The sequence below is a fragment of the Hibiscus syriacus genome, unplaced genomic scaffold (genome assembly GCF_006381635.1).
Source record: "Hibiscus syriacus cultivar Baekdansim isolate YM2019G1 unplaced genomic scaffold, ASM638163v2 tig00110006_pilon, whole genome shotgun sequence".
NCBI lineage: Eukaryota > Viridiplantae > Streptophyta > Magnoliopsida > Malvales > Malvaceae > Hibiscus > Hibiscus syriacus.
Genome location: NW_024062558.1, coordinates 152260 through 175814, shown reverse-complemented (window position 1 = coordinate 175814; position 23555 = coordinate 152260). Strand labels below are relative to the sequence as shown.

At 32.9% G+C, this 23555-nt stretch overlaps 1 long non-coding RNA gene across 1 annotated transcript; it reads left to right on the top strand.

Annotated features, from left to right (window-relative positions):
- The first annotated feature begins 5255 nt into the window (after positions 1-5255).
- Positions 5256-22533, top strand: LOC120212203. Its single transcript, XR_005524672.1, has 3 exons — positions 5256-5366; positions 10155-10159; positions 22521-22533. It is a non-coding gene; the product is annotated as an uncharacterized LOC120212203 (long non-coding RNA).
- Positions 22534-23555: the final 1022 nt, after the last annotated feature.

Below are 23555 nucleotides of genomic sequence, written 5' to 3'. Positions count from 1 at the left end.
AAGAATTTGGACGAGATAAAGCAAATATTGAGAGAAGCTCCACTCGAAGAAAATCGTAAAAGAGAGCTATCATCGGCCCTTCACGTATACTTCAAGGACTGGTTATACGGTAATCCACCATTTACATTTTTATGGTTTATCAACAGTAAACATCATAGCCGTTGTTTCTTGGAGGTGTTTACTGGGATTTCGTTTTTGTAATAACATGGCAGCAAATTTCTTGAAGGTATTTTACCAACAGTAAAATATGAATATTTTAATTTTTATGATTTTTTTGCAAAAAAAAATCGGATTCGGATCCGGATATTTGGATATATGAAATTTTGGATATCTGAATTTTCAGATATCTGATTTTTTTCGGATCGAATACGGATCATTACTTTAGGTATCCGAAATTTTCGCATATCTGAAAATTCGGATCGGATAATATCAGATATCCGGTAATGCACACCCCTAGTGGACGTGATGTGATCCCAATCAACCCTAACTTTCTTCTTGATCTGATTAAATCATTGAAGTTTACCAAGGCTAATTCAAAGTTAGTTCTACCTTACTTCATCATATATTTGCTTATTTATGCACTATATTTAATCATATGTTTGTATTTACCTCTTAGGATATGCTTATCATATGATATCATTCATTGCATGAATTTTATTAGTTGCATGACGTTCATAGCATTTAATAAGTGTACTGTTCATTTAAGCATGCATTACATTTAAAGCATCTAGTTCATTTACGGAAGTAGTTCATTTATGCATATTTAGATCATTTAATAAGCTACTTCATTCATGCATCTAGTTCATTGAATAAAGCGAGTTCATTAATTAAACTAGTTTATTCATCAAACTAGTTCATTTATTAGACTAACTCTTAATTGTTTCATGCATGTTTTCAATTAAAGCCTGAATAAAGTTCACCTTTGTGTCTAAGAGCATGAGAGAAGTTGAACGGTTTCAACAGATGAAGAATGATAGTCAGAATTTCTTCCAATTCTGGATGCAATACAGACTTTTTTGGGTCCAGAAATCAATTGGACATTATTCCTCTATCTTTTAGCTTTCCAACACCTTTTGAATCACCTCAATCCGATATCTGGAGCTTGAGATATGATCGATTTACTGAAGATAGTGCATGCTGGAATTTTCATTACGAGAATTTTATACAAGGATGATTTGGATGAGTTTGAGCCAAGGAAGAGTCCTTTCATCTTCTACCAAGAGAGAAGCAATTGATGGCCATCTTAATTCACCAATTCAAGGCATTCAAGGTTGATGCTATCGCCCATTGAAGGCCATTCATATTCAAGCAAGGGGACATGCAGTAACCAACATTCAAGGCCTTTATCATCTTTTGAAGGCTGATCATATTTTACAAGGGAACAAGCAATGAATGCTGATTTCATTTCATTTCACCACCAAATTAAGTGATAAAATCAGCAAGGAATTTGAAGAGACAAGCTGATTTGGACATGTAGGATGTCCACATTCATTCTATGACTTCATTTATCATCTTTTCTTCCATTTGCAAGCAAGGCAAGGCAGCCCAAGAGCCACCCCTCATTTTTTGGATGCATTTAAGGCTAGAATCATCTCAAATTAAAGCTTAATTCATCCATTTTCAATCTACATGGCCAACCATCAAAGGATAAGAAGAATGACAAGTCATTTAATTGAATTAAATTGTATTTAGGTGATTGTTTTATTTTAAGAGAAAATAACTTCAGTGACCAAAAATCCAAGATAATATACGATTTTGACCAACTTATTTTAGATTTGCGAAAATGACCAACAAAATCGCAATGCGATCTCTAATTCGCATTGCGATCTCCACTGTCGCAAATTCGCATTGCATTTCGCATTTCGCAAAATCTACATGTAAAATTCGTTGCGATAGTTAAAAAAAAAGATTTTGTTTCTTAAGAATTTTCTCTAAAAAGATAGTATCCGCGCGGACGTGTCGAAGACACGTATTACCACGACCACGACCACGACCACGACCACGACCACGACCACGACCACGACCACGACCACGACCACGACCACGACCACGACCACGACCACGACCACGACCACGACCACGACCACGACCACGACCACGACCCGACCCGAGACGGACGGACGACGGCGGCGGCGCGCGAGAGTCCCCCTTGTTCTCTATCACTCACAAGGAAGTGGGAAAGCCAAGCTTAAATACCATTCCAATAGTGTTTCCAATACTATGTGGGATTTGAGCATTACCAATACTTGTTCCCAATACTATGTGGGATTGAGCCTTAAATAGTGATATTATTTTTGAATGTTTTGCTTAAAATTGCAATAATCGCGATTGATTGTAGATTGACTTTTAATTATGACATATTTAATCGTATAATACTAATGCAATTGGTTGCTGATTCAGTTGTTTTAAGGTGCATGATTGTTAATTGTTTCCTGAATAATCACATTGTATTAGAAACAAGTGTTGGTAATGCTCAATCCCACATAGTATTGGAAACACTATTGAGAATGGTATTTAAGGCTTGGCTTTCCCACTTCCTTATTGAGTGATAGAGAACAAGGGGGACTCTCGCGCGCCGCCGCCGCCGTCCGTCTCGGGTCGGGTCGGGTCGGGTCCGTGTCCGTGTCCGTGAGAATTTGGAAAATCACAACGACAACTGTAGACTATCGCAACGCGAACTGGAAAATCGCAACGCGAACTGGAAAATCGCAACGCGAAATGGAAAATCGCAACGAATTTGGAAAATCGCAACGACAACTGTAGACTATCGCAACGAATTTGGAAAATCACAACGACAACTGTAGACTATCGCAACGCGAAATGGAAAATCGCAACGCGATTTTCAACTATCGCAACACGATTTTCAACTATCGCAACGCGATTTTCAATTATCGCAACGCGAAATGCAACGCAAATTTATGATAGTGGAGATCGCAATGCGAATTAGAGATCGCATTGCGATTTTGTTGGTCATTTTCGCAAATCCAAAAAAAGTTGATCAAAATCGTATATTATCTGGGATTTTTGGTCACTGAGGTTATTTTCTCTTATTTTAATTGTAAAAAATCTTCATATGGTGCTATCAACACTATAAATAGGCACCTCCATGGCATTTGTACTAAGAACTTTTTGCATAAAAAACTCTTTGAAAGGTTGCTTTCATTTTAGTTCTTGGATTAGAACTCTATCGGTTTCTTATCAGTCTTGAAGCCTTCCTCCATTTCATTTTTTTATAACGTTGGTTCCTAGCTCACCTATAGCTAGTGGGTCACATTCCACCCTCTATCACTTCGATTCCATCTTTGTATTTTATTGGTTCCTAACTCCATATAGCTAGCGGGTCACAATCCATACTTTTTATTTCATCATTCATCTCCCACGCCATAACAACTTTTACCTTTACCATACTTTCATTCTTTCCACACTCTAAATTATTATCACCACTACACTTTCCCCACTTTCCTTTATTTCATTAAACCACAACAACCATCACTCTTCCATCACCTTCAAACCACTTTATCATAACCTACAACCTTTTATTTTCAATTCACTTATATGAATTTATTTCTTGTAACATTGTTTGTGCATTTTCAGTCTTCAATCAAAGCACTGTGAAGTTCTTACTAGAATCACGATCGGTCAACATCGTATATGACTCGGAACACATAACCAAGATCATATCTAGACGTAAACTAAATCTTCAGTGTGACTCAGATTTAACTTATTCCTCCTAAGTGAGTGGATAAAGGAATAAGTACTCCAATTTCTTTCACAAAAAGAGGATGAAGTTGGTTGTCCAAGCACTTTGAAAGCCAAACATTTGAGGAATGGAGTTTGACACCGAAGTAAGTCACCAACTTTTTGAATTCGAAGAATACCTCTTTTTAAGAGAAATCAAATCTTCAAAAGGTCCACTTTTAAGTAAGAAACAAGAATATTCATCCAAAACTTTGTCTTAATCATCATCATTTGGAAATAACCTACGAAATCACTTCATTCTCTCTAAAAATATTTCGTCATCTCTATGAGGAGCAACTCTACTAAGATCATCGGTTAGCCAACTATCACTATAAAACCTTCAACGTATTAAAAGGAAATTACACATATATCAAAGAACTAGGATTTGAGAATATAAAATTCAAAAGTAACAAATCTATGTACATTGAATTTAGTGAGTGAGCTAGACAATGAAGAGGAGTGTAATAATGTCCCCTAAGCTCACGATGAGTGAAAACATTAGACTCAAAATTTTTAAGTTTGAAATAGGTGGTGAAATTCAGATTTTGAAATAATTTGGATTGGAGTCGCCATCGACCTTTGGGTTAGGTATGTTGAATACCTAAAAATATATTTTCATGATTTTTTAGAAAAAAATCATTTTGAAGACAAAAATAGTCTGCAATTTACCAAAGATTCATTTTTTAAGAATTTGGGAGTCGATTACGCATGGGGAAGGTAAGCACTCCCACAACGCCCAAAATCGATACCCAAGCGATTATAAGTTGTCTAATTATTGAAAATTTCAAACTCGAACACGCATTTAAATTATTATCCTTTTGTTCATTTTATTTTATTTTTTTAATTGAGTGTAATTTATTAAAAGGATTTTGACTTAGAAACTGACTTGATTCACTCGGATTTATTTTGAAAAATTAATGAAGATCGCCAACCTTCGTAATTAGGATACTATCTCGTTAATTCTATAATTTAAAACAACATTGCCTTAAAATTTGTTAAAATCAAAACATGATGACAGGTACAAATGTAATGGATGCAATAGTTAAAAGTCCAGTATGAATGTTCTATATTATATATTATTAAAAAGAAAATATATTCACTACAGCAAAATGGGTTTTAGCGGCATTTTTTGTCATATAGCTTCCTTTTTATGTGCCGTTAGAAACTCTTCTGACGTAAAAAGAAACGCTGTTAGAAACTCTTCTGACGTAAAAAGAAACTCTGTAAAATGTGCCGCTAAAACAAATGTCAAAAAAGTTTTTAGTGGTGTTTATTTTACAAACGCCGCTATTTATCTTATCTTTAGTGACCCTGACCATCACAACCAGGATCGTCACGGGTAGAAGCAAAAAAAAAGAAGAAAAATTAATGACAAAGCAAAGAAAATTCCTTATAGACATCATTATTAGTATACTTGGAGCCCTAGGTCTGGTCAAGTTCTTTCCAAGGAGAATGGCCAAAGGAAAAACAAACCATCCATTACTATAGTTTTTTTTTCTGTTTTTTTTTATTCTAATGGGGAGGAACAGAGGGACCTGGTTTATATGACTTTCAAAGTCTCAAATGAACTAACTGTAAAACAGTCCATGTTGGAAAGAGAGAAAGTACAAAAGAAAAAAAAGGAGAAAGTAAAAGAAAAGGAAAAAACCCTTCCCTGCAAGAAAACCACCACCATTATGATGACACAATATCATCTTTGTATGTCTATTCTTATTATTTTATTGTTTCGAGACTCTTTGTATAATTTCTTTCCCTATGTTCTTTTTCAAACAGAGAAAATACCAAAGAGTTTGCGCAAATTTGCAGCACATACTAGTTGATTCTATGTTGTGTTACTTTTCTAGTAAAATATATACAGAAATGAAAATATTTGTTTCAGAACTGTTTTTTCCATTGGTATGCCACTTTTTCAATTCTTCTTTTATCATTGAAGATTTTCAAGGGTAGAAGCTATCCAATTGTTATCCCACATTTAACTAGGTAAGGATCATGACTTGTTTGCGGGCCATATATATAACTGCAAATATACCCTAAAGGAGTGGAGAATTAGTCCTTAATAATTAAGACTTATAGATCATGATCATGACAACTTTTCATTATATATATATATATATTCTTGATCAAATCCCTTATTTGAAGTAAAATCAGTTTACCTCAATTGCTTTGTCCCTGCAATATAATCATCTAAGGGGGACAGCTCTACAACTACACTATATATGCTCACCAAATCAATGTCAAAAGAAAAAGAAAAGAAAACTACTATTGCTAATGATGCATGAAGAAAGTTGGTTCAATTATATTATTTTTTATCAGGTCAAGTATTTTCCTTTGCTATTACCAAATCAATGAAAAGTGAATGTACTTCAAGATTATGATCCCGATAAACCCATCAAAACTACCTAGATTTTCCTAAAATCAAACACAAACTATAAGCGGTGGACTTCAACTGCTATTAACAGGAAAATCATTCTATGAGCAAACCATGTATGACGAAAGCAGCTTACAACTACACTCCCTACCCACTGATGCAGATTATGAATTCGATAAGCTCTACTTCGCATCAAGCTTAAAAAATTCAAACAAAAGCACATGTTGCAGATCTCAAAACCAAGAATGTAATATATTGTATAATACATACATTAAAAGCTAGCTCTCTCGATCAATGAAGATCACGAAAAACATCAATATTTGCAGATCTCAAAACCAAAAATGTAATTCATCTTTTCATTTGTATTCTAGTTTTACACTTTTATTTTGGGCCTCTCGTTTTCTTAAGCTTGAATGATTTTTTTTTCGAGCAAGTGGAGTCGTATTTTCGCATTCTCAGTGAACCAAAGTTGCCTTCTGTTTTTCTTCAAGTATGCTGTATTAAGTATTTTTTATATCTTTTGTATTCCTTGCACGTGGAAGGACTAAAATTCTGATCATTATCTTAATTGTGAATTTTGATTGGCTAATTTGTTGGGTTTGGGGCAATATGGAACAGCTGATGGAATGTTCTGTGCTTCTGACATTACCGGGAAGCTATGTGATACGAACAAACAAAATGACAAAATGATACGAACAACAAAAGACCCTGAAAATGAATAATACACATTTGACAATGCAAAATCCACCTGTAAATCAGTGCAAATGATACGAACAAACATTAAAAGATTCAATTCTCAACCACCATCGATCTACAGATCCACGAAAAAACAAAATGAAAAACCGAGAGACCAAAGTTTTCTTTGCATATGGAAAAACAAGAGACAGTTCTCGCCTATGGAAAACAGAGAAACGCCCAAAAGAAAATGTCCAACTTTCTTCTGGCCGATTGTTATAGGAAAAAAGTAGGGTGCAGCGAATAAGAAAGGCATACCTGGTGGTTGGCCGGAAGAGTGCGACGACGACGATGCTAGCTTCTGCTGGTGGCTGCGCTACGGTGGTTGTGCTGAGCTAGGGATTAGAAATCTGTTTGAAACAAAAAGAGAGCTGAATGATCAAGATTTTGGTATTTCTAAAACTTTGCGTCGTTTTTTAAACCAAACGTCACTATAGAACAAACTATTGTGGCGTTTTCAAACAAAAAACCATTAACGGTTCAACATATTACAACATTGTTTTTCGAATTATTGTGGCGTTTGTTTAAAAACACCAATATATATACCCTATTGCAGTGTTTGTTTAAAAATGCGACTAAAGAAAGATTTTTTTGTGACATTTGTTTAGAAACGTCACTAAAGTAGGATTCTGTGGCGGCGTTTCTTTAAAAATGCCACTAAAGTACTTATATGTAGCGGCGTTTATTCACAAACGCCGCTAAAGTATGAGTTTTAGCAGAGTTTAGGGGAAAATGCCATTAATGTTACCATTTTGTGGTGTTTTTGATATAAACACCGTGATATGTATAAATTTAGTGGCGTTTAGAAAACGCCGCTACATACCTGTTTTGTTGTAGTGATTAGAAGGAAATATTATTAAAAATGTATCTTTCATACGAACAATCTTCGGAAACATATTTCCCTTAAGTTAGAAGACTTTTCCATAGATTCCACTCACAAAATGACATTGCATTGACTTTATTTAATGTTAAAAATAGTATAATATTATATTAAGAATCCTTTAGAAACGTTTGAATAAAAGGGTATCCTTTTTGTATGAACAATTCTCGGAAACATGTTTCCCTTGTAGTCGTGAGACTTTTTTATAGATTCCTCGCACAAAAAGACATTACCTTGATTTTTTTTATTAACATATACACGTATTTTAATATTGATATTTAATGAAAAATAATATGTATGGATTTGAAAAAAGAATGATAAAACACATATAAAATATATAATATATATATTGTTCAAAATAAATCATATATATAAGTTATTGCTCTAAAATTTGAGCAAAAGAATAGAGCAAACTGGTTCAAACTCTGACGTTTTCGAATGGAGTAAACTGGGTTGGAAGGGTCGCCCTTGCCTCTTACCCGATTTCAATTAGTCGATCAATAGATCGATACCAGTGATTAACTAAAAAAACATATATATGTATAACATAATAGATTATAAAATGTATAAAAATTTACAAGTTATTCACGCATATATATATATATATATATATATATATGTTACGTATTTTAAAATATATACATATCATAAGGTAATATAATAATGTCCATAAAAGAGTTAACGTAAACATGTATACATGGCGAGAAAAAGTATAAAGTTCATAAAGTTAACAGGCTTAAATGTAAACATGGTAAAGAACATGGATTAAAACATAAATAAAATAAAATACATTCACCAAGATTGCAATAAACCATTAAATAACATGCGAGACAAAAATATAATGCAGGTAAAATAAAGTGCCTAATATAAAAGAAGATGAAATCAATTCAATAGCCGAAATGCGAACTCTACAAACAACAAGGGACCCTTATTGCGAATAACCCCAAATGCTAGACATGGCTTCTTCATCCCCTAAAATGACATAGTTTAATGGTGTGTATATAAGGTTAAACTTAACCATAAAAGGGTAAAACCTTCATTTTTCACCCTAAAAGGAAACCCCCTAAACTCTCCCTATCTCTTCCTCTCCTCACGAGAAAACATAAACATGCAACCACGTTGGTCGCCTTTAACCACCGTTGGAGGTAGGGGACTATAAAAACAAACCCTTCAAAACCAACGCTCATAGCCTTGAATCGTCTCAAAATACTTTTTTGGAGCCACAAAAGACTCAAACAATCCCCCACGCCTAAATCTAAAGAGATTCGAATGGATTACCTTCAATTTGGATGGTGTTTTGGTGCTCCAACGATGGTCATTTCAAGGGTAAGATCTTCATTTTTCCTTGCTTGTTCTTTTTGTTTCATTTTTTGTTGTTGTTGTGTGTTTGTTTGTTTTCCTCTCTCTTTTTTGTTCGAAAAAAAAGGCTGCTCCACTATTGTCTTGTTTACTTACAGACTATAATGTGAGTGGATGGCAAGCACTCAATGATGACATGCAACAGCGGATTAGGCTTCGTGGTGTACAGACATGGTGGTCATGGTGCAACAATCGGAGCATTAAATGTCCCGAATATTACGAGATTCGTACTTCTTTTTGTCTGAAGGATCAAACAACTAATGTGACGGCTCGAATGACGGCATCAGTCGGATAACGGCATCAGCGGCTGATCTTGGAGCATGTCAAAGGGTTATGATGAAAAACCCTAATATGGGTTGATCTAGGCTGTTATATCTCTTTTAGAACTAACGATAAGGGGTGATGTGGCTAGCTTGAACATGAACAAACCCTAGTTGTGTTGGGTCCTTATGTGGGCTTGCATTGGGTTTTTTTGGGCTTTTAGGTAACCATGTAAATTGGTTTAGGGTCTTTGACATGTATTTGGACTTTGAGTTATGAAACATTGGGTTTTATTTCTTTACTTTAATAATAATAATAATAATAATAATAATAATAATAATAATAATAATAATAATAATAGGTCAGGTAAAAGATGGTTATTTCAACTGCCTCTCTTTGCTCATTGTTGTGAAACAAGAATAGGGCAAAGACATAAAACACCAATTTTTATCTGTCAGAACTACCAACAAATCTCGAGCTCCAAGTTCTTCTTAGTACGAACTCTTCACTCTTTTGTAAAGACAACTTTTTAGGTTGAACAAGTTTCCTATATGAACTTCTTCTTCCTTGATCATTTTTTCTCTATGGAATTAGTGGGTTGGCTCTCCTATATAAGCTCCCTATTCTTCCATAAAGGTCATGTTGACGTCAAAAAAACTCTCCTATATGAATTTCTTCTAAGATCATTTTTCCTCTATGGAATGACTAGGCGAGCTATCTTATATAAGCCCTCTATTCTTCCATAAAGGGCATGTTGAGGTCGAACAAGCTCTTCTATATGAACTTCTTCCTTGATTGCTTCTTCCTATTTAGAAAGAGTATATGAATTCTCCTATATAAGCTCTTTATTATCTCACAAAGGCCATGTTGAGGTCGAACAAGCTTTCCTATATGAACTTATTATTCTTTGATTGCTTCATCCTATATGGAATGGTCAGACGAGCTCTCTTATATGAACTCTCAATTGAAAATGGTATTCCACCTCCTTCTATGATGGATTTGGATCTATAAAATGTTATCATGTGTCAATGAAAATTTTATTTAAGGTACCTGAAGCCAATAACCCAAAGGTCTTGTATTCTTGCTAAGATCCCCATGGATCAAAATCTTTGCTGAGATTTAATCATTCAAACATAAAGTAGTAAAGTGAAATCTTTGTTTATTCTTTTGAATTCCTGTCAAAACATAAAATGTTCTTTTATGTAAATGAATGAGTGAGCAGGAATTTGTTTCAAGAGAAGCTATCTCAAGTGAGATAAAGAAATTTTGAGGGAAACGATCTCAAGTAAGACGATATTTTTTTCAAGATAAGATATCTTAAGTGAGATAAACTCTTTTTTCGAGGGAAAATGTCTCCAGTGAGATAAAATAACTTTCAAGAGAAACTATCTCAAGTGGGATAATGTTTTTATTTCGAGCGAAACAATCTCATTTTTTTTTGTATTTCAAGGGAAAATTCCTCAAGCGAGACAATAATTTTAATTTCAAGGGAATCTATCTCGAGTTAGAAGAATTCAATGTTTCAAGGGAAACTATCTCAAGGGAGACAAACTAGTGTTTCAAGGGAAAACAATCCCAAGGGAGATAAATTTGATGTTTCAAGGGAAACTACTTCAATGGAGACAAAGTTGAAGTTTTAAGAAAAATGGTCTTAAGAAAGATGAAGTTGAAGTTTACTAAGAAACAGTCTTAAGGAATACGAGATTAAGGTTTCCAGGGAAACAATCTTAAGTAAGAAAAAGTTCAAGCTCCTACAGAAGCAATCCTACGAAGGACTAGAGTGAGTTTCCTATGAGACATGTCCTAAGAAAATCAAGAATGAGGTTCCTTGAGGAATGATTTTTAGAAAGACTAGATTGAACTTTCTAGTGTACAAGTCCTGAGAAGGTCAAGATTGAGATTTCCAGGGAAACAAAATTAAGAAAAAAAATGGTTTCTCAAAAGAGAAAACCTCTAGAGAGAGGAATCAAAGTTTTTCTTCTTCTTAATGAAATAATGAATGTTTGATGCAAACAAGAAAATTTATGTAAAATGTAGTTCAGTAATGATGATGCATATTTTCTTGATGAATGGCCAAGAATGGATGCACAAGCAGTCTTCATTCTCTTCTCGATTTGTTCATCTTCATTTTTCACACCATGTAACCTTGTAACTCTTGGTTTACAACAATCTGTTTTTCTTGTTCCAAAAAATTTTGCCCCTAAGATTTCATCTTTTATTGCTCTAACTTATAATTTTGAGCTTCTAAGTCTAAAATACATTTGTCAACTTCCAATATACATTCCCTAAAGAGTTAGTCTTGTTTGAAAATATTTTTCTTCCTTTGAAAAGTTCGATGAAGAGATTTTGAAAAAAAAAACAAAATGGTGCCATACGCTTTGGGCTCACAATTGAAACAAAACATAAAATATGAGTTCATTGAATATCAAACAAATCATCTGCTCTTTTAGTCATTTAAGATTATAGTTCTTTGACAAATTTCAAGTCTAATGGTAATTTTAAGGCTTAGGTTGATTTGGGAAAGTATGATATTTTGGGTTGGCTTTTCTAGTCAAAGATCTAACACTTTCTCTTCTCTGATGTTCACTAATTTGATGAAGTGGTTTCTATGTTCACCATTTAGAAACGTCCATCGGTTTCAAACTCTCATGAGAATTTTAGGATGTGAGAAACTTTATCAAGCGTTTTTAAAAGATAGTCTCTTACACAACAGTTGCATGATTTTCATACATGAGTCACCTTTTCAAGTTTTCAACTCAAATATTCTTTTGGTTTCAAGACGTCTTGTGAAACTTTTCATCTTGAACCACCCCTTTGTTATTTACCTTATCATGCATTAAAGATTTTAGAAAACCATTTTTACAAATAAAAAGATTAACCTTGAGAGGCGGAGTGAAATCTGAAGACAATCTCTCCCACTTAGAAATTCATTTATGATTAGAAATGACTTTAAGGGACATAACGTAAACCATGGCTTGCGGTTATGAAAGAAATGGATAAATAGGCACAAACAAGTGTTTAAGGGTGGAATGATCAATTCATTCTGATGCCTTCAATACCGATTTTCTTGATTTGAATATGTTTTCAAATGTCTTTTATATTTTTTTTTCTCTTTTTAGATCCTTATAGACTGCCTATTTATGAGTTTTCACCGTAAATTTCATCTTTTTTTTCTATACCTTTGGTATTCTTGACTTTCATATTGAACCTGGATCTTTGAACCAGTTGAACTTGATCAACCTTATGGTTTGGGGCTTGATGAGTCATTTGATTTGAAGGACTCTTTGTATATGCTTCTTGCCCCCTTGTGTGGTGGATGATCCTTGGTTAGGGTCGAATATGAAAATAAAAATATTTTAGGATCAAATAGGGACACAATTGATATATATTTTTCTCATTTTATGAAGACATAGTGAAAGAGGGTCGTTCATCATTTCATACACAAAAATCTTTATAAAACATGTACCCCAAGGGGATAGATATTCATGACTAACTTTTTATTTATGTGAAAACAATTCCATCAATTCATGATAGAATTATTTCAATCATTCTATTTTCTTTTTCTTCTCCTTGCTCATAGTATACCAGTCATTCAGGCTTATCTTTGGAAAGTTGATTCAAAACGCCCCATCTCATTTTCCTTGCAGGAAGATTCAAGCACAAACAAACATCTTGTAGTCAATTACTTTAGATATTATCGTGGTAGAAGAATGTTGGTTTTATGTCTGAGAAGACGATGATGTGACATTGAAGTCATATCTTTCGAAAAAGGTAATGTCATGGAAAGGTTGACTCTGTCCAAGAAGGTAAAAGTGTGACTTTGGTGCCTCAGAGAGATGTATTGTCAAGACTAGATTTTTTAGCATTGAACATGAATGATTTTAGGTAAAAAAAATTGAGTGATTATATTTTTGGCTTTGGACGAGATACGAAAGGTCTAATCTTACCACATGTCAAAGGTCTATAACCTTGATCCTCAAAAGAGCTCCTGAATTGCATTGGGATGCCCTACTACTCATCAAATATCCATGCCCTTGAATCGGTTAAATTTGTACCTTATGCTTCAATGCCCCATAATTTTTGGTGGCATGTCTTCATAACGAAGTTGCGTGATTAGGATCATTTCTTAAATTGTTTCTATAAGTTATTAATTAATGCATGCAAAAATGTTTTAAAATACGATGCAATTGCATAATGCAATGATGCAAATGCATAATGCAATGATGAAAATGCAAATGGTGTCAATTCCAAAAGTGATTTCTATTATAAAAACCTTCATCATAACCCAAGTTCTCCGTAAACTAGATAGCCAAATTTCCCAAGCTTCCTTTTCTTCATATCCATGAGCTAGGTTACTCCCATGATTTGATGTTGTCTTTATAGTTGTTGTTGGACTGAACAGGATGTCGAACCACCTCTTACATTTGATGATGTTCACTATCACCTACTATGATTTCCAAATCTCTATATTTCCACTTCTATGAGCTTTTTTCAGGGGAAAATGGCCTTTATGTCTTCGTGGGTAGTCTTCTCATTCTTGAACTAGTCAACATCTAGCTCGTTGATATCATCTCGATCTTTGTGTCATCAATGAGAGTCTTCGATCAACTTTGAGCTTTTGTTTCATCAATTATCTCATTTTTAAATCATCGACCATTTGGATTTGACTACCTAGTTATGTAACCCCTTTATCGATATGAAAACCATCTACTTTTGGTAACCACTTTTTTGAATCAACACCTTTATGTCATGATGTTGCAATTGTAAGAAAGAAAAAAATAAAAAAATCGAGTTAGCATCAATTAGATAATCAATAAAATAGTAAGAATCATCTTTAACGAATAAAACCTACACTCACATGTTGTCTACCCAAATATGGTTTAATACGTCCTACTTAGACATGATTTCTACCCCTGTTCTTTTGTTTGACAAATAAATCCTAACCGCATTATTTCTAGTTCTCATGCTTCATACGGAAATGTAAAACTTAACCACATACTTTTCTAGTTCTCATATTTTTTACTATAAGTAGATCTACTATATGATCAAAAAAAAAAAGGTTAGTGTTCGTTTCCCCTTTGTGATAGTTTTGTTGAAGATCCTTGGACAGATTTTTAGTATAACAAAATGGGAAGAGTTTCACTACTAAAAGGTCCTCGAATTTTTCTTATTGATACCCCTTTGGCCTTGGTAGACCATCGGTTCTCACCCATTATAGGCTTAAACTGATCAAGTTCAGTTTAAGAGGATACATTTCCCTATGTACATACGATAAAAATCAATTTTTCACTTGTAAAAATAAGGCATATGCACCCCAGAGGTTATTTGCTAAATCCCATACTAAGAAAAATAATTTTTCTCACGTAAGTGTAGCGTTCAACCCTACCTAAAAGGACAGGGCACAGTTAGAATGCTTGGGATGGATAAATAACCGTGACGTGTGTGAGGAGAAACTCACAATCCTTTGCTTCGACCAAAAAATAAATAAATTTGAAAATAATCAAAAATATGAAACAAGGTGAAATCACACATTAGTACGATTATTTATTGATAATGATAAAAGTGATGTATGACATGATGAAATACAAAACAAAATTAAAAGGATCAAAATTTAGATATCATTTGAATTTAAAATTTTTAAATATGAAGATGAACATAATCAATTATGGCCTGACACTCTAATTTTCTCTAGCGGAGTCACCAACCTGTCATAATGTCCCCTAAGCTCGCGATGAGCGAAAACATTAGACTTAAAATTATTAAGTTTGAAAGAGGCGGTGAAATTAAAATTTTGAAATAATTTGAATCGGAGTCCCCATCGACCTTTGGATTAGGTAGGTCAAATATCTAAAAATGTCTTTTTTGGATTTTTTTAGAAAAAAATCATTTTAAAGACAAAAATAGTCTGCAATTTACCAAAGATTCATTTTTTAAGAATTTGAGAGTCTATTACGCATGGGGAATGGTAATCACTCCCACAACACCCAAAATTGGTACCTAAGCGATTATTCATTGTCTAATTATTGAAAATTGCAAATTCGAACACATCTAAATTATGATCCTTTTCTTCATATGAATTTATTTTTAATTGAGTGAAATTCATTAAAAGGATTTTGACTTAGAAACCGACTTGATTCACTCAGATTTATTTTGAAAAATTAACGAAGATCGCCATCCTCCATAGTTAGGATACTATCTCATTAGTTCTTTAATTTAAAACAACATTGCCTTAAAATTTGTTAAAATCAAAACATGATGACAGGTACAAATGTAATAGATGCAATAGTTAAGAGTCGAGTATTAATGTTCTATATTATATATTATTAAAAAAAATATTATAAGGAAATATTATTAAAAATGTATCTTTCATACGAACAATATTCGAAAACACACTTCCCTTAAGTTAAGAGACTTTTCCATAGATTCTCCTCACGAAATGACATTGCCTTGACTTTATTAAATAATAAAAATAGTATAATATTATATTAAGAATTCTTTAAAAACATTTGAATAAAAGGGTATCCTTTTTGTATGAACTATCCTTGGTAACACATTTCCCTTGTACTTAGGAGAATTTTCCATGGATTCCCACACAAAAAGGTATTACCTTGATCTTTTACTAACATATACACATATTTTAATCTTGATATTTGATGAAAAATAAAATGTATGGATTTGAAAAAATATATAAAACACATATAAAATATAATATATACATATATTGTTCAAAATAAATCATATATATGTATAACACAATAGATTATAAAATTTAGAAAACTTTACAAGTTATTCACGCATACATATGTTACATATTTTATAAAAATATATACATAGCGTAAGGTAATATAATAATGCGCTTGAAGGGGTTAACGTAAACATGTATACATGGCAATACAAAGTATACATTTCATAATGTTAACAGGCTTAAATGTAAACATGGTAAAGAACAGGAATTAAAATGTAAATAAAATAAAATAAAAGCACCGAGTTTGCAATAAACCATTAAATAACATGCAAGACTAAATATAATGCAGGTAAAATAAAGTGCCTGAAATAAAAGAAGATGAAATTCAATTATATAGACAAAATGTGAACTCTACAAATAACAAGGACCCCCCTTGCGATAACCCCAAACGCTAGACATGGCTTGTCCAACCCCTAAAATGACGTAGTTTAATGGCGTGTATATAAGTTTAAACATAGCCCTAAAGGCTAAAACCTCCCTTTTGTGCTTCACGTTTTTTACCCCAAAAGGCAAACCCTAAACTCTACCATCTCTTCCTCTCCTAACGAGAGAACATGAACAAGCCACCACGCCGGCCGTCAATGATCGGCACCGACAATCGGAGAGACCACCAAAGCAAACCCCCTCAAAACCAACGCTCCCAGCCTTGAATCGTCCCCAAACACTGATTTGGAGCCACAAAATAACTCAAATTGTCACCCACTTCTAAATCTAAAAAGATTTAAATGGATTTCTTTCGGTTTTGGATGGTGTTTTGGTGCTCTGATGACGGTCGTTTCAAGGGTAAGATCTTCCTTTTTCCTTGTTTCATTTTCTTTCTTTTGGTTGTTTTGGGTCTTTGTTGGTTTTTTCTTTTTCTTTTGGTTTGAAAATCCTCCACCATAAAAATCCTCCTCATCTCGTGTTGTTTGGTTGCAGATTATAACGTGAGTGGATGGCATGCGCTTCATGATGATAGGCAACAGCAGACCAGGCTTCATTATGCACAGGCGTGGCAGTCGTGGTACAATAATAAAGGCATTTAATATCTTAGTGCATTTGGTTTACGAAATGTAAGGTTATTAGTGAGAATGCAAGATTATAGAATTACTAAAAATATTAGATTTTGTGTTTGATTGGTTTAGCAATAATGTAAGATAATCGTACTTAGTTAAAGGAATAAAAGATTATTGGAATGTATATTTGATTAAATTATATTTATTATATATTTTTTGTTAAAAAGTTAGAAAATATTTATATATTTTCTTTAAAAATAAATAAATTCATAAAATTTATATAATATTTTTTTATAAAATTAAAAATATAAAAATGTTTAATGAAATGGTAAAATTTTATTTTAACCCCTGAACTTTATATAAAATTTTAATTGTAGATTTTTTTTGTAAATCTAAAATAATTTAAAGATAAATTTATAATTTAACTTTCGTAAAATTTTTATTATTCAATGACAGAAGAATAATATTTTTAAAAGAAGAAAAATTTTAAGGATATTTTAGTCCAAAACATCCGTAATCTAACAATATCTAAGAAAATGGAAGTAATGACATTCTCGGTAATATATCCCAAAAAATTTACTATTGGTAATCTTACATTACCGGAAATGAAATTCCCAGACTAACCAAACGGAAGAATGTGAATTTCATTCCCATTGAAATCTCACATTTCCTGATCCAAACACCACCTAAATATTATGGGATTCCTACCTCTTTTTGTTCGAATGATCAAACAAATAATGTGGCGGCTCGGATTACGACATCAGCGTGGTTGGATTTGGTTGAGAACACTAGCGGCGATGGCTAGCTTGGTGGCAGATCAAAAGGTTATGATAAGAAATCTTAATCTGGGTTTATCTGTGCCAATAGATAGCTTCTAGATCTAACAGTGAGGGGAGATGAGGCTAGCTTGAACATAAGGAAATCCTAGTTGTGTTGGGTCCTTATGTGGGCTTGTATTGGGTTTTGTTTTGAGTTTTTGGGTAACATGTAAATTGGTTTAGGGTCTTTGACATGTATTTGGACTTTGAGATATGAAAACTTGGGTTTTATTTATTTATTTTAAAAATAATAATAGGTTACTAAATGATGGTGATTACAAGGAGTATAACTCTTTTTCCAACAAGCTATACGAATTCCACAAACAACATGACAAAAAGGACTGAAGTCTGAAAGAGAACGTTTTTCATTATTAATTTCACACTTCACTTTCTCAATCATGGAATTCCACATCTCATACCAAATGAAGAAATGGCTTATTAGTGTCACATAATCTAAACATGTTATAGACGGACTTTGTGAAATCAATGATGTAAGTTACTTTATCCCTCCAATCATCACTCACAAGTTTTTCTTTTACAAAGTTTGCTTTCCCTATGTCATCCTCTTTATAAGAATTTCATTAATCACTTATGACCATTTCTTGAAGTCCCTTCTTGATGAGCTTAAACCTTTTAAGCATCAAAATGATTGAAGCAAAACGAGTATCGACAACTGAAAGTAATTTAAAATGACTAAATCTTTGGAAGATTACTAATATAATGTTCTGGTTCATAATGAAATTCTTGATTTGTACGACATCCCCATGAATTTTAGTAATGTAATGGCACAAGTTATATTTTTCCTCATTTCCATCGATATTTTTTTCTGAACAAATGTTTTTTAAGGCAAGATTAAGCGTATAGACAACGCTTGGTGTCCGATAAATATGAGGATACAAACTCTCTATAATCTCTCTCGCTCCCTTGCATTTAGTTGGACTGTTAGTAATAATCTGCACCACATTTTGATGGCTCATCTCATCAATCAATTCTTTCATCAAATTGACAATGAAAAACCTATCTTTGACTTCACCAAATAAATTCACAGCTTTAAGATACATAGGCCCATCACTCCAACCTATCTTGTTGGATCACTCCAACCATCACACACAATAATCAATCCCTTTTCTTTTCATGTTGCTTTAATCGATTGTAAGCTTCTCAACATTATTTTCTTCTTGTTTTCTTATTGGAGCAATGTGGTTTGCAATTTATTATAATCACTGGAACATAACCAGGTATACCATGAGTTGTAGCAAAGGTGAAAGTCATATGATAAAGAGAATTTCTAGCAAGATTAAAGGGCAAACCACTAGTATAGAACATTCTTGCAATTTCTTCATCTAATTGGGCCATAGCATTCATGTCAAATGATTTAGCTAGAGGTGACAAACTAGGTTTTCTCTTCTTAGAAGAAGAATCGATCTCAACTCTAGCTTTAGATTGACAGGGCAAAGAAACTTCTCTAGTTGCTCATTGTTTCTTTTTCTTCTCCCACTCCTCTACCAACCTTTCCATTTCGAGTTTTTGATTTTTAATTATTTTTTTGCAACTTGCAACTCTTTCACCTAAAATTTGAAGCAAATGTGTCTTTATCCTAGTATAGCTTCCTTCACGAGTTTCGCCACAAATGTTACATCACTAATTCCAAGTTCCTCCCACAGTGCCATGTTTTTCTATCTTTGTCACTTAATCCCATAATGGAGATAAATTTTCATTTTTGTATAATGAAATTGACCCAATTCTACTAGCACATCTAGTCTCATTACCACTCTGAGATGTCATATTTAAACTAAATTGATATGTTTACATTAAACAAAAAAAAACAATCGAGTTCAAAGATCATACATCAATAGAATGGAATTACACAATCAATAAAACCATATCAACTCTATTGTTGCCTCAATATACTATTTTTTACACATATTTTAACCTAAGAAAAATTAGCACACGGTGATTCAAAACAAATAAATCCATAGAACATTTATAAAATGTAAATTCCAGCAGCTTTTTGTTGTATTTATTAACTATATTAGAGCCCTTAACAAAACCAAAACTGAACACGACAACTCAATTTGGAAAACAGTAGTGACCCTAGATCAACTCATCAAGGCACACCTAAATTTAATCACCAAATATACTATAAATCAAATATCCAAAGTAAAAAAAAAACAACAGTACAACAATACAACAATTATATTTTAAGTTTTTTTAACAAAATCATTTAATTTTATGCTCCTAGACTACATTGATTGTAATCAACCCAAAACATGTAATATTTTATCCACCAACAATACAAAAATTAGGCTAGCTTGCATTTTTTAAACACAAGAGACCACCAACCCTAAATGAGAAATTAGAGGAAAAATCAAAGCAAAATGGATGAAAAAAATTATACGGAGAAGAAGAAGACATATTTGGAAATAAAGTCCAAAGTTTTCAATGCATCGAGTACAAATATCTAGCCAACGTCGGCCTGTTGAACTGGTGTCGTCCTCTTTTCCTCTCCAATCGATGATTAAGAAAACAAATGAGATGGTTTTGTTTAACTATAAGAATAAAGCTGGCAATACATTAGGTTTTGTCTAAGAATGTTTGTTTTTAATGTGAAATGTCAAAATGAGATAGTCACATGACATCCCTGAAACATCCCCAGGTAAGCATCAAACATCTCGAAGTTCATTCAGATGTACCTTACCACCATGGAACGTCCCGATACGTATTTCAGTATTCCCTATGTCGTCCTCATACCAGGGATGTATCGGGTGCTTGAAACGGGTTCCTTTTATATCTTTTTACTTTATAAGTGTTAAATGGGGTCTTACCGATGAAGAAAAGATGTGAGTTTTCTTTGTGTCACATGAGTTGCCAGGGATAGGGAGTTGAGGGGGTTGAGAGTTTCCTTAGTTGTTTAGGATTTGTGCTTAGTTGTTTTGGGGCTCATTTTTTGGGGGTAGAATAGAAAAGGTGGTGCCTTTTCATTTAGGTTAAGATTTGGGGTGGTTCGACCATCACTGGTGGTGGTTAGGTATGGAAGAACATACCAATTTATGGTTAGCTAACTTCGGTCTTACGGAGCTTTAAAGAGAGAGTAGCGTTTTAGGTCATTTAGACCTTTGTTTGGTCTTTTCGTACTCTGTTGGTGGCGATTGGAGTGAGAATAACCACTGATGTATGGTGGTCGAGCCTTCTCTTAGTTTCTTTGTGAGCAGCGGTGGCTGAATGTTAGAGGATAGTTGTGAGGGAGAGTAAAAAAAATGAATGAAAGAAAAAGAAATGGGGTCTTTTAGTGTTGGGTTTGATAACAACCAAAAATTGTAAAAGTTAGCTTAAACATCTAGAATTAGTGTGAACCATTGTTTAATCATGGGTTTAGTCCCTTTACTTTCTGCATCTTTTATTTTTGACCCTAACTTTCAACTTTAGTGCAATTTAAACTTATGGCCTCACGATGACCCACCCTGGGGGTATGAACCATGTTATTATGGTCCAGATAAAAAATTAAAATCAACCTCCAACCTTTTATTTTCTTACATTTTCATTTTTTTTTCATTTTTTTTCATTTTTTTTAATTTTTTTTAAATTTTTTTGCTCTTTTTAATTTGCTCACTTCATATTTTCTTTTTTAATTTAGTCCTTTAATTTTCAACATTTAATTTTCTGTATTTTAATTTGTTCCTTACTTTCTATTTTCATTTATTTTTCCCTTTTTTAATATATTTTTAATTTTAACTATATATTTTAAATTGATTCAATATAGTTACTATATATGTTTTAATTTCTTTTAATTTCAATACTTAATTTTCAATTATATTAATTGAATCCTTAATTCATGTTTTAATTTTAGATTCTGAATTTTCAATCTTATAGTTTAGTCCTAGTTTAATTATTTAGCTTTTAGATTAAATCTTTAGATTTAGGTTCCTTTTAATTTAGTCCCTAAACTTAGTCTAGCTTAAGAGGATATTTAAAATGGTCCTCGCCTTTGCTTGAGGCTCCATTTTAATTATTCAACTTAATAAATTATTAAAATTTGCTACGGTTTAATACTAGAGCTTACATTTTAGGGGTAATTTCACTATAGTTCTTAAATTAAGAGAATGTTTAAAATGGTCCCCGCCATTGCTTGAGGTTCCAAATTAATTATTCGATTCAATAATTTTTTAAAAATTTTTAGGTGTTAATATTAGACCCTACACTTTAGGTTTAATTTCACTTTAGTCCTGATTTCTGATTTCACAAACCAAAACATTTTTGTTTTAGTAAAATAAAAATATTTTATTAAAATTACCTGATTTTAGGTGTTCCAATTTTACATTAAAAATGATTGATGGCTACTCTTATATTTTTACAAACATTTCAAAAACCTCTTCAAACTGTCCCCAAGAGTTGTTATGACATATACCTTTTTTCCGTTTAGGTGTTTAAACTTTTTTTGGAAGTAGATGTCTAACGTTTTTGACGTTACCATTTTAAGTGTCTATACCATCAAATTAGTTAAAAAATCTGTTAAAAATTAATGAATCAAATAGTGTTTGTGTTAGGATTTACGAAGCTCGATTGACAACCGAAAAAAGTACAAGAGGGGTGAATTGACAAATAGTGTTTAGGGAGTGAGGAGAAAGAAAGTAAAGATAATTTGGCACAAGGATTTATTGTGGTTCGACTTTCTCAATGAAGTCTACATCCACTACCTATGCTCCTCACTTATGATTTTCCAACAAATCCACTAATTTGTTCTTTCTTTTTCAAGGACAAAGAAATAACCTTTACAAACTCCTTAGCTTTTCAAAGGCATAGCTAGAACCAAAACCCTTTTACAAAAGGTAAAAAAACGTAAACAAAGAAACCTCTTAAAGGTAGGTGTTTACAAAATTAAAGCTCACAAAAACACAACTATTTACAAGATAAATGAAATAAAGAGTGAAAAGCTCTTCTCTTGTGTTTGATTGCTTAGATATGTGTTCTAACCATTCTTCAAATGTCTTGAACTTGTATTTATATGTTCAAATAAGGTTGTGGTCGTTTCTGGCCGTTGAGAGTGATTTGGAGCCGTTTGGAGACGTTTTCTCTGCAAAATAAAACTGCTCAGGACATAGGATATCAAGACTCCTATAGGGAGTATCATTACTACCTTTGTAATATTTAAATAAAACTAGCCGTTACTAGTTGTTGGGCCTGATGGTCTCGATACTGTGACCATGGTATCGATACTACTACGTAAAGTAGTATTGGTACCCCTTTGGGTATTGGTACCCCTTTGGGTATTGGTACCCCTTTGGGTATCTGTACCTATTTTGCATTCTGGAATTTGAGCAAACTGGTACTATCAGTACTATCTTGAGAATATCAATACCAATCTTACCTAGGGTATCAGTACCACATGAACAATATCAGTATTGTTCATATAGTATCGATACTGTAAGAAGAGTAACGATACTTCATACGTGAAAATCAGTTTTGTGCTCAAATTCACTTTAAATGGACTTTTCATTATTTTTAAAAACTTTTGAAAACTTTTAATTAAATTCAATTAAGTCCAAAAACATTTTTTCCTTAATTATTATATCAAAATATTATAAAACATGGTTCAACAGTTTGACACGTAGCCTAATTTTTAATTTCATTTATTTTTTAAAAATAAAATTTATAAAAA